This window comes from Plectropomus leopardus, chromosome 10, assembly GCF_008729295.1.
Source record: "Plectropomus leopardus isolate mb chromosome 10, YSFRI_Pleo_2.0, whole genome shotgun sequence".
Taxonomy (NCBI): domain Eukaryota; kingdom Metazoa; phylum Chordata; class Actinopteri; order Perciformes; family Serranidae; genus Plectropomus; species Plectropomus leopardus.
This window is the reverse complement of record NC_056472.1, coordinates 31,547,623-31,554,095: the sequence shown is the minus strand read 5'-3', so window position 1 is coordinate 31,554,095 and position 6,473 is coordinate 31,547,623.

Genomic DNA, 6,473 nt, shown 5'->3' with positions numbered 1-6,473 from the left:
GATAAGCAGCCTCCTCTTTGGCTCGCTGTGGAAGTAATTATCTGATTATTCCTGCAGAGAGCTGCCAGAGGCTGCGTTGCATTTCCACAGTTTATTGAGATGAGTTCGGACTCAGCGTGCAAGCGTAGCAGAACCGGCTCCAGCTCGGCTGGACGATGACCAGGACGAGAACCGGCTCCAGCAGAACAGCTCCACTGCGGGACGAGAGCGGCCGCACAGCGCCGAGGAGAGGGGACGACAACGCAGAGAGGTAAGACACGCAGATCCCCGCACACCGGGACACGCTGAGGCATTTAACCTGCGCCGAGACGCGTCTGTGCCAGAGTTATCAGTCCTGACGCAACTGTTGAAACCGGATCTTTTCTTGTGCTGCAGTCAGACGCCTTTCACAAGCTGTTGGGGTCTTTGAAACCTGAGCAAAATGGTTTGGGAAACAGGGGGGGGGGGGCAAGGAAATGTCCCACAAACGGCATGAAATTAGTTAAAGGTGACGAGAAAATGACCTAAAATGACCTTTTTGAAAAACTGAGGATTTTTAGAAAATCATCGAAAAAAAAGGAGAAAATTTCGCAGATAATTGTATTTATTATCATTTTATATTTAGAATCATTTTACAGAATAAAATCGGTAGAATAAATTCTTTTTCAGCAATTTTTAGGTAATTTTATTATTCTCTCTCTCTCTCTCTCTCTCTCTCTCTCTCTTTTTAAAAAAACCTTTATTAGTTTATTTTCAGGTGTTTTTTAATAACTTTTTTGCTTTTTTTGGACCATGTCTTTGTAAGTTGCTCATTGCCTTCTCCCCATGTTTTTAAGAGATATCAAACCAATTTGCTCAGGTTTTACAGGTTTAAACTGTTAAATTATTGTGTGTGTGGATCAATATGTTGACGTGCACCATCATCTCGCTGAGTGGTTTAGCAGTTTTACAAACATCCAGATTTTTAAATGCAGAAAATGAATCAAATTGATTGGAAAACACTCTGCATTCATTTATTTTTGAGGCTGATTTTGTTTTTTTCTTAACACGAGTGAATTCGTTGTCTTTGGCGAATCACTCTTTCTGTAAATTCTATGTAAAAAAGACTTGCCAGCAGCGGCGTGATGTGTCTTATTTCAGATAAATTTCCTGAAATATACAAACTATTAACATGTGAAATTTTTAATGTCATTGTAATTTTCTCCTCCCCACTGCAGACTTTTTCAGAATTTTACTTGTTGCAAGAACTATTTTAATTTAAAGCTTGAATAGGAGACCAGTTTACGGCAAGAAAAGGGCAATAAGAGGTTAATGATTCAAACAAGTTCTAACTCTGTCTGAAAGAACTCAGGACAAAGGACAGTTGTCACCCCTAAAACATGCAGAAAACCCAACATGTGCGCACTCCCAAGCACAACAAGAAATCAATAAATCTGATTTAACGTGTTGAATTGACCATGTATATATTAATGAAAGGGCTTAACGGGCTCAAGAGCAGACGTCATTAGTATCGGGGACTCTGGTTTAAACCTGTGAAATGTTAAATGTCAGATTAACACGATGACACAGCGAAGAGACACAAAATGACAAGAGGACACAAAATAACCACAAAAACACACAAAGTTATGACAAAAAAAGTAAAACAACCACAAGGAGACAAAAAACAGCTGTAGAGAGACACAAAACAACCACAAGGAGACAAAAAATAACTGTAGAGAGACACAAAACAGCAACAAAGAGGCACAAAACAACTACAGGGAGACACAAAACAGCAACAAAGAGACACAAAACAGCAACAAAGAGACACAAAACAACCACAAGGAAACAAAAAACAACTATAGAGAGACACAAAACCAACAAAGAGACAGAAACAACCACAGGGAGACACATAACAACCTAAGAGACAAAAAACAACTGTAGAGAGACACAGAATGATCTCCATAAGACACAAATTTACCTCAGAGACCCAAAAAAGCACAAACTCCCCACCTCCTACAAGCAAAAACAACCATAAATAGACACAAAAAGACTACAAAGAGATGCAAAACAACCACAAATAGACACTTAATGGCTACAGAGACATAATATTACCTCAATAAGACACAAATTTACCTCAGAGACCCAAAAGACTACTACTATATGTGCATATATCCATTCTATCTCTATAATATCATACTGATGTATGCACTTTCTTTTAACAACCAGCTGTTGTTGCAGGAAGAGAGGAGATGCTGACTCAGCTGGTTTTGGGATGGACTGCCTTGCTCAGCGGCCTCCAGCCGGCTGCCGCTTCTGTCACGACCAGTGAGTACAAACATGAGACGCAGCATCGCGTCCAGCACAGGTGCAGCTGTGGTCGGTTGCCACTTGACAGATTGTGTTAATATTAAGAATATTAACCCTTTGAAGCCTGGATCGATGTCATTTTTCTGGGGCTGCATTCAGATGCCTTTCACTTCAAATTGAACACTGATAAGATTGATTTCTTTTTGAAAACACAGGATAAAAAGCAATGAGCAACTTGGCAAGAATGCCCCAGAATTTGCAAAATTTAGTAGAGGTAAAATGTCCAGAAAAATAATTATGATAATTACAAATTTAAAATTATGTGACAGAATTATTATTTTCAAGCGTTTTTTTTCTGAACATTTATTACATCTGTTTGTCTGTGTGTCTTTGTTTCTGTCTGTCTGTGTGTTTTTGTTTCTGCATGTCTGTCTGTGTAGGACTTCTGTCCAGCAGAGACAGCAGGTGGTCCCCTCGTAGATGTGAAGTCTTCGTCCCTCCTCCTCCTCCACCCCCTGCGTTCCCCACAGTCAAAAGGAAAGCAGAGCTGATGGTGATGATTTTTCTTTTTGGATAAGCAAATCCTAAAAAATGGCTAAAACATGTGCATGAACTTCAGACTAAATCATGCTGATTTGTGTTTAACTCTTCAGGTTGATATCACAGAAGACATCACAGGAGCCAAAGGAGAAAAGGTACGACAGACCTCCCTTTCTTTGCTTTTGTTTTTAGAACCATAAAACAAGAAATGTGATTTTTTTATGAGTATTTTAAAGCATAGAATTAAAAAAATGAAGTGTAATAAATTACTTTTCCAGACTCCTTCCCTGTCACAGTATTTCATATAATGACTGTGTTTTATTAGCTGTATACAGCAAACTTGATGGTGTTTATGTTTAAAGGGCTGCAGAGGACCCAGAGGACCAAAGGTACAACGTAACACACTGTTTATAATAGAAGCTAGAGGGGATCTTAATAAACAAACACTCATACACATGCACACACACACATTTGCACAAATGCATTTAACCCCTTTTTGCTGAATGTGCAAAATGAATAAAATTCAGTTTCTCAGACCTATAAACTGACTGCATCAGCAAAAGGTCCTTAAAAAAATGTGTGTATTTTAGGGCCAACCTGGTGTGATGGGTCCAGAGGCAGAACCTGGAATACAAGGAGCCATGGGACAGCCAGGTCAAAAGGTCACTGCGAGACTCTGCATGTCTGTTAACCCTTTGAAACCTAAGCAAATTGTTTTGATTTCTTTAAAAAAATAGAGGATCCGTTAAAGAACAACTTAAAATTAGCCAACAATCTGTAAAAAATAATGAGAAAATTACCTTAAAACAAGCAAAAAAACCCCAACCCCAATATATGTATACAGTATACATTTTTTTTCTGTAACATACTTTTAGTTAATATATATATATATATATATATATGTATATATATATAATTAATTAATATCGTTTTTCTGGACTTTCCCCCTAATTTTTTATTATTAATGCTATGATTAATGATATTATTAATTTTATTTATTTGTATTATTATTATTATTATTTTAAATTTTCCCTTAAAAAAACAACAACTTTATTTTCAGGTCATTTACTTGTCATCTTTTACTTATTTCTTGCAATTTGCTTGACAATTCTTGCTAAGTTGCTTATTCCTTTATGTTTTTGATAAAAACCAAACCGATTTGCTTCAAAGGCTTTAAAGGGTTAACCCAACTATCATCTTTGGTACTGAGTGATTTTCTTAATCTTAAGATATATTTTCTTCTGCACCTCTGTAATATCGTATCGTGAACATTAGACGTGGCAAAACTGTGTATTTACATGAATTTGTATAATTGAAGGGTTTTAATAAAACACTTTATGTGATTTGTTTCTGCAGGGGGAGAAGGGCAACAGAGGCTGGAGGGGTCTGTATGGAGACATAGGAACTCCCGGGATGATAAAGGTACACTGCCGCTTCATGCTTTATGTCTTTATTGACTCATAAATTAGGAACGTTAGAGTCGTCATCTCTACATACAGGCGGTTATTAACACATTATGACAGAAAAATTATATAAATATATTTAGCATTGACCTGATGCATTGTTTACTTTTTGTCCATCTTGTGCATTATAATGATTTTTGTCTTTTTTTGTGATTTTATTGCAGATTATTATTCTCATGTTGTTATCATTAATCATGTGTACAGCTTGTTTTGTTTTTTTTGCACTGTTGCTGTCCTTTTCATATCATTCTCATTGTTATAATGAAATTTTCTGTGCATTTCTTATGCATATTTTAAAATTTCCTACTGTACTTTTTAACTATACTACTCCACTGACTTTTTTATTTTTACAGTAATACCATGAAACAAACAGAGGCAGCTTTATTTATCTAGCACATTTGTACAACAGGGCGATTTAAAGTGCTTTACAGAGCAATAAAATTTGAATTTAATAGAGGACACATTTACAATAAAAGAGTAAAGAGATGACATACGAAAGGTAAAATTAATTATTACATAATTTAAGAAATTCGAAAGAAAAATCATCATTTAAAATCAGCAAAAGTGCAGACAAGAGGTACAAAGATACATTGATATTATGGCTGTTTATTATAAAACTAATGTGTGTGTGTGTGTGTGTGTGTGTGTGTGTGTGTGTGTGTGTGTGTGTGTGCATTTACAGGGCAGCAAAGGCCGTAAAGGATTCAGGGTAAGTGACAATGTGCTGCATGTCTTCTTTTTTTTTTTGTTTTACACTCTTTAAACACCACTGGCTTTCCTAAAGAGCAGCTCTCGCAGTGTAATTTATTACTTTTATCTTATTTCTTTCTGTCTCTCTGTCCATCAGGGTGATAAAGGTGTGAAAGGAAACAGAGGTACCTAGGGGAGAAAAGGTGAGGGTAAATATTTATTTTAATTTGCTGTTGCTAGAAATGTGACATTTTCATAGAAATGACTGCTCTGTGTGTGTGTGTTTGTGTGTGTGTGTGTGTGTGTGTGTGTGTGTGTGTGTGTGTGTGTGTCTTCAGGGTGAACGCGGTGTCCCTGCAGCAGCAGGAGAGAAGGTACAAGATCAGCTGAAACATCAAAATATTAATGAATGAACCTCAATCAATCTCAATAACAAATATTAAAGCCACTTAAACTTAAAAATCACGTTTGATAAATGTAGGAAGAAGTACACACTTATTTATTCCTCCCCCTGTACGACGACTTCCCAAATTTTATATACAACCTGCTACAATATGGTCAGCTAACTATCCCAGTTATATATACAACCCAAAACAATATAAACCCAAACTAATAAAAAGTATATAACCACAAATGAAAAGGCTCGCTGTTCTGTGCTTCCAGGGCGACCCGGTCAGTGGGGCGATGCAGGGCAGAGAGGTGAACAAGGACCGAGAGGAGACCCAGGAGGCAGAGGAGCCGCGGTGTGTATAAACACTAGATGCATACAAATAGATTTACACAGAGAGCGCACTGAACTCACAGTCTCGTCTATGTTAATTCATCTGTTTTAGTTTGTCGTTTAAACTTTTAATTTATTCTGTCTTGATAATGTTTCATTCTATTATTAGTAATACTATTTCTGTGTTTACTGCTTATAGTCTTTGAATAGTATTTACTCTTATTGGTGTAGGTTGTTATTGTTATTTTTGTTTGTAATTGTTTTGCTCTTTTGTCTGGCCTTAATTCAGTGTTGTTGTTTGATTCTTATGATTATGTTTTTGCAAGAAACCCCTTTTGCCTTTTTCTGATTTGCCTTGTTTGTCAAAGGACTTTGTAAACTCTGTTTTTAAAGAAAGAAATTATTAATAAAAATATAATTTAATAATAATAATAATAACAATAACAATAACAATAACAAACAATAACAATAACAATAACAATAACAACAACAACAACAATAATAATAATAACAACAATATTTTATTAATTAATTTAAATAAATAATTACATTTTAAATAAATTGTAATTATTGTTATTTTTATTAAATTGTTATTATTATTTATTATTTCTAATAATAATACAAAACAATGATATAATTAATACTACTAATAATATTAATAATAATACCTTCGCAGTTATACTGCAGTAACTCAGCAGTACTGCATCTTGATTATGATTTATATTTAATCACTTGTTAAACAACTTATGCTGATACTTATAATAAAATAAATAAATCATTGCTTGCAGGGGTTG